Source organism: Schistocerca serialis, chromosome 5 (assembly GCF_023864345.2).
Source record: "Schistocerca serialis cubense isolate TAMUIC-IGC-003099 chromosome 5, iqSchSeri2.2, whole genome shotgun sequence".
Lineage (NCBI taxonomy): Eukaryota > Metazoa > Arthropoda > Insecta > Orthoptera > Acrididae > Schistocerca > Schistocerca serialis.
The window spans coordinates 325,696,713-325,707,199 of NC_064642.1; positions in this window are offsets into that span (position 1 = coordinate 325,696,713).

Genomic DNA, 10,487 nt, shown 5'->3' on the forward strand with positions numbered 1-10,487 from the left:
GCATTCAAGGTTATTTGTACATGCTGCTTTAGTTTTCAGTGTTCTGCGTGCAGTTTTCAAAATTTTCATATGCATCTTATCTATATATCACGAATAGGTCAAGTTTGCCGGTCTATTTTCCGGGGTTTTTCATGGTTTCCCTCTGGAATACAACTCCCTAATAGGTGACCTGATTTTATTGTGATCTTCCATGGTTGTGTGGCAGAGTGAGATATACGCCACTTAACACGAGGAAGTCAGTAACCTTGTAGGCTACTGAGTAAGATTGCTTCTTGTGAACCCAGGTAAGATAAAGACAATGCATAGAAATTTTGTAAAAAATGGTTAAAGTACCAAATCTTAGTCTGTTCGCAAATGAACACAGTTAATAGCTATTCATTGTGCGTAAATTAATGATACTGGACAATCGTTTTTAATTGGTAGGAAACAAATTTAAATGGCATTTAAACTTTATTGCTACCTGAGGGTCAATGGCAATATCACGCTTTATCATGTACACAGATGTGTGTTCGTAACCACGCAAGCGGTTTTTCTTTTTATTTTGTTTGCTCAAGGACTCATTATGACTGTAAGAGACAGATTATCTCTGACTCGTGATATGAAGACCATGTGGGTATAATATGGAACATTACGTGCACAATGGACTGACTACCTCTGATTGAGAATTGCGGAGAGTGGGCTCGCAGTGGAGTTGTAATTAGCGGCATCTTGAATACGGAAGGAAAGTGTGATAACATTTCATCTCATACAAGAGGATGACGTATACTGGAATGTACAGTCAAGCTCAAAATTATCCGAACGACCTGAATTGCATTTCGCATGATTCGCATGCAACCGGCATAACGCAGCTGTCTAGCAGGTCCTCTAATCGCTCCTTGGTACAGACGTTTGACTATTCAAAATGGTTCCAACAAGTCACCACTAGAAAACACTGCTCTCTATCGCAATAACGCTCGTTTTTGTTATCAAGTAACGTCTTCATTAATTACTATAGTTTTAATGTAATCTTCAAGTAATTGCTGATGTTTAATATTAACATGAAAAGGATTCCGCAGACAGGGAAAGAACCTTTTCTTGGGAAACTACTTCTATAATGACCAAAAGGCATTAAATGATCTTCAAGCACACGTGTTCCAGAAGCAGTATGAAGAAAATGATAGTAATAATGACGGTAATAATCGAATTATCCGGTAACTTCACACTTTACAGTGGATTTTCTCGAACTAAGAAATTTGCTGAATTTGTGAAAATTTCAAAATAGCTAGCCTATGATGCCAAGAAGAGACTTTACATCCTGCTGACATGAGAATAGCATAATCTCCGCGTCAGAAGCTTGCTGCTACTTAACCATTGAATAGACTCGCATTTTTCCACCGTGACTAATGTTGTAAGCTAAGCACATCATCCGTTACAGCACACTCCTGGGGCTGGGAAATGTGGCCACAATGGTCTGGTGGAACGAACTATCACAGGTGCAATGTGTGGGTTCAGGCATTTACTTTTAAGAGGCACAAACAGATTTGCTTTACCTCTGGTAACCTCAAGAGAAAGACGTTATAATCCAGAATCAGCATTAAACATCACGTTCCTTCATTATTAACTGGGCAGAGCCGGTTTACGTTGGGAAATGACATAGCGGAAGCCATGGTAAACAGAACTACAGTCGCCAGTAAACTTACTTACATTAGAAAATTTTATTTTATTTGATGAACCGATAGCCATTTAAAGGAACAGGGCTCTTACTTTACTGATACCTGATTGAACTAGAGACGTTGAAAATTTTGGTGCTGGACTGTGATACGAATTCGTATCTCCTCTTTCGAGGATCTGAATCTCTCGGAACAGTATAGTTTTCCCAAGACTGCAATCTTCTCTAGGTCTCCGCCAAAGGTAAGTATGTGGGTCCAAATACTGATCCAATACAAAAATATTCAAAATATCATTTCAAGCCCTATCACGTGCTTACTGGCCTGCTTTTAATGTCTGTTCATGTGTTAACAACAATCACATTACGTGCCGTTATTTCTGGTCAGACTCGCAAACATCTTACTGTTGGTGAGTAAGCAGCTGATACTTGAACTATATTCGTGGATGCACGGTAGGCGTGCAATTCGATTGTCGCTTAGGCACGAAAGTTTGTATCCTTGTTTTAGATTCAAACACGTAGAAGCTGGTATGAAAAACCGAGACGTAACATTTGATTTTACTTAGTTAACAATCGATTATGTGTTGTGTTCGTATCTTCGTCACAGAACTCCACATCATGCACTTCATCTTTAAATGCATGCACACTTTGTTACTTCAGAATGGAAGTACATCAGACAACTTTCGTGGTTAGTTAACAGGGACGAAAAGGTCTTGATAGGAGTCCCGGTTTATTATAAAAATTGTCGTCTTTTATTGTCAAGTTTTGATTTGGTTACTGGAATTGGCAAAAGTTTCGGTAATTCATGACTCTTCATTGCTATTTCTCAATATGACATGATTACATTAGATTACATTAGATTAATTCTTGTTCCATAGATCATGAATACGACATTTCGTAATGATGTGGAACGTGTTATTTTAATGATAGATTTCTTTACATATCATGATTCAATTTCCTTACAACAGTTTTTTACTCTCTCTCTCTCTCTCATTCTTTTTGATTTTTATCTCTGTCTCTCTCTCTCTCCCTCTCTGTCACACACACACACACACACACACACACACACACACACACACACAAATTCCTTTTTTATTTTTATTCGTTTGTTGTGCTCGACTATCAGCTAGGCACGAAAATTTTTGTGAATGAGTTCTTAGTTTTGAGTACACTTACGAAAGAAATATAAAAACAACTATGAGAGTTACTGATTTATGATGCTCAGTTGGCAGTCAGTTCTTGAGTATTATTAGTAGCTACGCTCCATTCCCTAAACCGAGTTACAGAAATGCGAATCAGACGCATTACGTATTCCAGGCCGTAGCAGCCGCGACTTGGAGACGCCAGCTATGGTCACTTCCCAGCCCACTGTAGGATCACGTCGGCTTGTTTTCTTCCTTCTGGTACTGTAACTGAGATTTGGCAACAAGGCAGGGTATGTTTGGCAACTCTGTGATTGACGATTTACTTCCTGGTGTGCACGGAAATAAGCCTCAAAGTTCACTTGATTTTACCTGTCATTTCCATTTAATAATCTGAGTTATTATCGCTTGAGGTGTAATATAAGATTGTAAATTTACGGTTTTCGGTCCAGGAAAGGCGTTGCACGTGGAAATCGCAACTAAACTCGTCCTTCAAATATCGGTTTACGAGTTCTAGCAACCGTTGGCCTCGTAAGACGAAGATAAGACACATATCTCTTCGTCAGCTTCGTGGTAACGTGCTGACCTGTGAAAAAGCGTCTGTTATGGTTCGCAGTTCCAGTCTCACTGACACCAACACTTTTATACCTTCTGTGGAACAGCTACAAGAAGTCAGATCAAACATCGATAAGGAAATCGCAAGAAAATACTTTCGGCCCATAGTGCAATGGTGAAAAACTTACAATGCTGCACAACAGGTAACGCCTCTTTTCGCTGCTGGCAAGCAAATTTTGGGTTCTAGGAATATGTAACTTTATTTACGAAATGCCACATTTGTATACCCCTTGAGTATGTCACAGCATACCAATTAAACACAGACCCAATCAAAATCTAAATGAGTAGTATGTTACTAATTGGTGTCCATGGAGGCACGCTTGTGTGCAGATACTCAGTTTTATTAAAATAGACTTCCGTCGTAAGCTTACCGTGGGTAGTTTTATTTCATTTCTTATAATACAGTGCACAATTTTCGTAAGTTTTCCTTTCCTGTTGTTAAAACAACAGTAAACATGAGAGAGCTATTAATCATCAATGATATATGCGAATTCTCTGATGTTATCTATAACAGTCTGACAATGCACATGCATTTTATTGATTACATGCATGGAGAAAACTTGTTCTTAGAATAGCAGTTAGCAGAATAAAATGTCACTACCACACGACAGCTAATGTAGAAAATACTTTTCTGACGTATTTTGGCACAATGCGCTCTCCCCATACATAATACAAAAGTTTCGAGATGCATCTGCTGCCTGGCTGTCTATTAAACCTGAAAAGAACAAAATGTCGCAGAAGTTAGCCCTTTTTTGACATGCGACTATTTTGGGTTGAGAAGTGAAGGGAATTATGTTCAAAGTTCCGTTAGATTGATAACTTTAGCAGACAGCAGAATTGTTTTTTAAAAAACGTAGCAGTGAACGTTCTCGAACTCGTGACATCTTATCTACAGTGCGCGATATTTACCATGAACTCAACAGTTCCTCCAGAACTTCTGCATTCCACTGTGCTGTGAGATAATACATATGGCCGAGTCTAGACTTCTGAGAGACAAACAGTTAAAGCTTTTCTTTTTCACTGCACGACGTTTTCAACAAACAGAAATCGCTAGCGTAGCTCAAGTGGAAAGAAACACTTCCTATTTAAATTTCTGCATCCTATACTGTTGGCTGTTCTGTGTAGGTGGCAGTTACGTGATTTTATTTCGCTTATTACAAAAGAGTGTCGAATGTATGCACTGGGTAGCCGAGGCAGCTAGTTGATAGTGATTCGGCCAACCAAGTAAATGAATTTACTGAACATGCTGCAATTTACTACAGGGAGCCTGTGTGTCAGAATTCTCATCCAGTGTGGCGCAACAGCGTTATGATAGCAAAATGAGTCACAGAAAAGAGAATTTGGTTGTCTGTTGGACTGATGATAGGTTCATATACCTATGGTCTGGGTTCGATTCCAAGTTCTGTCGATGATTTTATATAGGGAGAGACAGATTCCATTCTCTTCTGTCTACACCAAGTGAAGAAGATTTAATGGCACTGTGGTCTGAAATTCACATTAAAAATGATGTTTCTTCTCTACCAAGTAGACGTTAGTTTGAACCACAATAAAGTCTGGAGTGGCAACATGTAGAAACTCTATCACCAGTAACCTTTCTTACACTAGTTATTTATTCCTAGTGACGAAACAAACGTTATGTCGGGTACAGGACACTTATTCCATCTTTTATTTGAGCTTTTGTATGTCGATAAAATTGGTTCTGAACTGGGAATGCCACACAGACCGCCCTTAACGCGGAATTTGATCCATCCGTGACAATATAGCTCGGCTACAATTTGTTGTTTGTTCAAAACTGCAGATTCTTCAATAACACAGATAAAAATTCCTCGAAATTTTCGTCTGACACATTAACTAGCTGATGTCTGACACCGACCGGTAATTTAACTATAATATTCTCAATATATCCCGTTATGATAACGGATCGTCCCAGTAGCGACATTTATTAAGATATTTTTCAAAGTACTTTATAACGTCTCCTGCTTGAGCGAGAACTGTTCAGGGTAAAATACTTCTTGGCGCAACTTTGTTGAATTCTACGCGACCAGTATTTTGCTAAAAATGTTTGCTCAAATTCATCGTTAAGTCCAACAAGATTCGCACTCGGCGGTTGCCCGTAATGCACCTTCTCCTTGTACATAATCTGATCCGTAGCTTATATAGCTTATCTTCTGCGCTTCAGTCCAGTTCCTTGGCAAGCCCTCCTTAAGCTTCCCACGAACACTACGGGATTTGCCGTCCTCTTATTGGGATTAAATATCTGAAACTGTCAATACTCGAGCATTTCTCTTCACTATTAGGTGTAGAACACATGTACTGACCCTAGCGGCTTCTTATGGACGTTATGGGGAACTATAGTTACGGCGAATACACGTTTGGATTTCTGTAACTGGATGCGTTGTCCGAATTATGTGTTCGTGGAGCTTGATGTACCATGCAACCACTGTTCACCGCCACTCGAAACATTATAGCTTTTCTTTGGTCACCTTAATAGATTCCTCGACTTGCTCCTTCTATTTCACAAAGTCAGAACCTAGCTGAGTCTTCTCTTCTAATTCTTTCTTAAAGAAATTCTCTTCTGCCAATGCATATTGAGATGAGACAATGGATTTTACAACATCTGTTATGTCCTGATTCAGCTGTTGTTCCTTAGCTTTTGTCCAGTTATCGATCTCCTCCGAAAAGTAGCGCTTATGCAGCTCAATATTTTCCTTGATTTTGTCTTCTAGTCCTGAGAAAATATATTGCACTGTTTTGCTGAGGTTAGTAACCGTTTCTTCTACCTGAATCTGTCGATTCATAATTTCATTGACAGTATCAACTCTTTCGATCTCTATCAGAAAATTCTCCTGAACTTGTCCCAACTCTTGTAACTCATTCTACATGGCCTCTTGCTTTCTAATAAGATCAGCAATCGTCTCTTGCATGTCGTTTTGATTTTGCACCTGTCTGGATTTTAAACTGCGCTTGTACTGTGGATGACTGCGCTTGTGCCGTGGTTGACTACTCCTGCACGATATGAGCCACAATATCAGATAGCAGACTCAGCTCTTGCATAATTGCGGTGAGGGAGGGGGAAGGGGGAGGGGTCTGTCGCGGGTGCTGCGGATCTCGCTAGATCCTGCGCCGCAGCTGTGGAGATGTCTACTATGCACGAGTTCAAATCATGAATTTCTGCCAAAAATTCCGTCTACTCTACTTTCCTGATTAACACACACAACAAATCGGGTCCCTATTTGACAACCAATTAAAATATTGTAGCACTTCACAAACTACCGCTAAAGAAGTTTGTCTACAGGATGATACAAAAATGGAAAATTGTCCTTTACACAGAGTAGCAACAGAGTCCTTTTTACATCTGCTCACTACAAGAACCAAGTTGGTGGCATAAAAGATGCAGAAAGATAACTGGTTAGTGGTCCTGCCTTTATGTGTTATATTCCGTCATGTTTCTGGTCTGAAATTCGCTTGTGACGCACCTGCACAGTCTGAACCCAATGTCATAGCAGCAATACTTGTTCCATTATGGCATGAACGAGATAAACGCAAATATTATACACAGAGTCCTGTCGTGGTCACCAGTTTAACTTCTCTCTATCTCTCTCTCTCTCTCTCTGAAACTTGAAGTTAAATATTTATAACATGTAGTTATTCGAATGGAACATTTTGAGTGACAGAAGTCTCTTCTCTGATATTTTTACACAGTTATGTCCCACTATTCCAGGTATAAGATTAATTACTCCATCTGGAATAAAATCTCTATGGTTCTGCAAAATTCTGGTGATCGTTGATTCTGAAAATTCTTAAAATAATCAGAGGCACAATCGTATGCCATGGGGAAGCCATCATGGTGGAGGATCTAGTGATTGCCTGGGATACAAAGTTCCCTATGAGTTACAACACACCAAATAATGTTCCAAGCCACATGCAAGGGAGAACTTGAAATAACCAAAGAACTGAATGTACCTTTTCCATTCATGAAATTATATTTTTCCATAAATGATTTTCCTAGCTACATTCCAGTGTACGTCATCCTCTTGTATGAGATGAAATATTATCATAAGTAATCAAATTTCGCTCCATATTCAAGATGGCAACTTACAACATTGCCGCTAACTACAATTCCACTGCGATAGTATTCTCCACAAATCTCAATCAGCAGTGTCAGTCCATTGTGCACATAATGTTGCACTTTGTATCCACAGAGCCTTTATCTCACGAGTCAGAGGTAATCTGTCTCTCGCAGTCATAATGAGTCTTTGAGCCAAAAAAAAAAAAAAATCACTTGTGTGGTTACAACATAAGCAGTTGTGCTGCACTGTGCACTCCTAAAATGGAACTTCCCTAAGGGCTCCACTCTAATATTCTATATTATTCTAGCAATCGAATGCATTGTTGCAGAAAAGGAGGAAGTACACTTGGAAATGGCCTGGAGACATGGAAAGATACCAACTACATTACATCATAGTGAGAGAGTTTCAAAAATCGCATAGTAATATAAAGCATATCCAGGAGCAACTTAAAGCTCGGATTATAATTCGCTAATAATGAAAGGTATTCTGAGGGTTTTCAGGAAAGTAAAGTCCGATCGGTCACGAAATGAAAACCACACTGAAAATGAAAAATTTTTGTTCGCAAGAGTTAACCACAGCTTCCAGCTACCTCTCTAAATAGTCGCCACTCCGACTTACGTATTTGTCGTGGCGTTGTCAAAACTTTCCAGTACCATCGTCAAAGAAAGCAGCCACCTGCACTTTCCGCCAGTTCTCTACGTTGGTCTGCCTGTCGTTGTTTGTGCCAAAATGTTGTCCTCGTCGCCAGCGGTTCATATGAGCAGAGATGAACAACGAAGGGAGCCAGTTAATGGCTGTATTGTGAGTGATCAAACACTCCCCGTCGAAAACGCTGCAGGAGCGTCTTCATTGCCCCGGCAGAATGTGGCTGAAAATTGTCTTGAAGAAAGAAAAGCGTGGATTGCATAACTTCAGGCGAAATCTCTCACCCGATCCACATACTTGGCGGGATGCACTGTTGTTTTAGGCATTTCTACGTGATCACTTTGCGCCCTGAACGGAAAAGAGGGACGTGAAGTGATCGACAGGGTGACTTTAGACACTACCCAGCACATCTGTGAAAAGTTCCATCGGATTTTCACAGTGGTTTCCATTTCGCTCCTAGTCGGATCTTACTTTCGGAATATGCCTCTTACGTTGTTTAGCCAATCGTCCAAGAGAATCATTGTGGAAAGAAGTGGCACACTGTATTACTGAGGTGTCCCGAGATGCACTAGGAGTTCTCCAAGGTTATTCGTACCGCGATAATGGGTACCATAGCAGACACTTTTATTGAAGAAGAATGAAAATCTCTGTAAAGGGTAATCATATATGTTGTACTAACAAAAATAAGTTTACGTAATGTAACTGTGAAGAAATGTGGCATAACAGAAGAAAAATTTCAATTTATCGGCGAAAGAAGGATATATAAAAATTTCCAAAAAATGACACGAATAGAGTAATATAAATCACTTATGGATGAAATAAATATGAAATGCTCGAAAGCGTAGATGAAATGATTGCAGGAAAAATGTGAGGAAATCGAAAATGATGTGGCATTGGAAGACAGATTCGTAATATGGAAAAGTAAAAATCTTTCGGTCAAATTAAAAACAAAAGCTCCAACATTAAGAATGCAAGAACGATTCCACTGTTAAGCGCAGAGTAAAAACTAAATTGGCAGAAAGGGGAAAACTGAAGGCGACAATGATGGGGAGGAACTTACTGATAACGTGATTGGAGAAGAAAGCTGATTTGTACGATACAGGGGATCTAATTTTACACTCAGAGTTTAATATAATCTTGGAAGGCTTGAGAGCAAATAAGGAGGAAGGCGTACATAACATTACTTCGGAATTTCTGAACTTTAGGAAGTGACCACCAAACGACGAGTCTTTCTGAAAAATGTCATTCACATACTCACACAAATACCAAGGGCGGAAAAATATGAGATTAGGAGGTTAACAGCTGATGTGCATCCCAATCGATGACAAAAATAGTATCCAGAAGAGTTGAAAAGAAAGCTGAGAACCTGTCACGTGATGATTAGTTTGGGTTTAGGGAAACAAAATGCACCAGCGTAACAGCTCTGATGTTGTGTTTGATAATGGTATCAAGACTTTTGAAAAATCAAGACACTTGCTAACAATTTGTCAAACGAGAGAAGGCGTTCAACTATGGGGAAAGTCTTTAAAACATGTGTTTTCGCGCCAAGCTGTTCTTCCTTTCGCAGCTCCGAAATTTGTAAGATCGCCAAGAGGTTTTTGTTGACTTCAGCTCTACTAGTTAAAAATGTAGTCCTGGGTTCATGGACTTGTTTTTCCACAAATAAAGAGTAGTACATGAGTACTGAAGGCTCTTGGAACAAAAACACTCCTGTGCTGTTTTGTCGAAAACTAACGTTTTGAGATCGTAACTGCGTACAAAATAGGAATTCGTTCTTGCAGGTAAAAAAAAAGAACAATCAGCTGCTATTAACAGTATTATTTATTTACCGAGGCTGCACGGCTATCGGTTTCTAGCAGACAGCTTCATATTCAGATGACTGTGCTTAGGGTATTACATTTGTTGGCGTTTACGTTAGGTATTGGGATAAAAACCAGCCAACAACTAATGTAAGGAACAATAAATGTAACATAAACGTGATCAGCCATCTGAAGATGAACCTGTCGATTAGAACAGACGGTACTGTTAAGCGGGTCTTACTTCATTTCTTTCTTTGCAACAATCAACTTTTTAGAAGTTTCTTATTGGCATAGAACCGGTCAGTTTCCTGGTACGTCACTTGGAACGATCTTACTGAATTATTTATTTTCCTATTTGTCTAATTATTATTTGCGGTAGTTCGGTGCGCAGCAAAATTCTATGGAGTCAGAATAGCTTCTCAACTTTTTTCGAAACAAATCAGTTACGTACAAACAGTATTTATATTCTAATTTATCTCATTACTTTCTGCTGTGACTCGGTGGGCAGCAAAATTCTATGGAATCAGAATAGCTTCTCAATTTTTTTTTTTTTTATACAGTTCAGTTATGT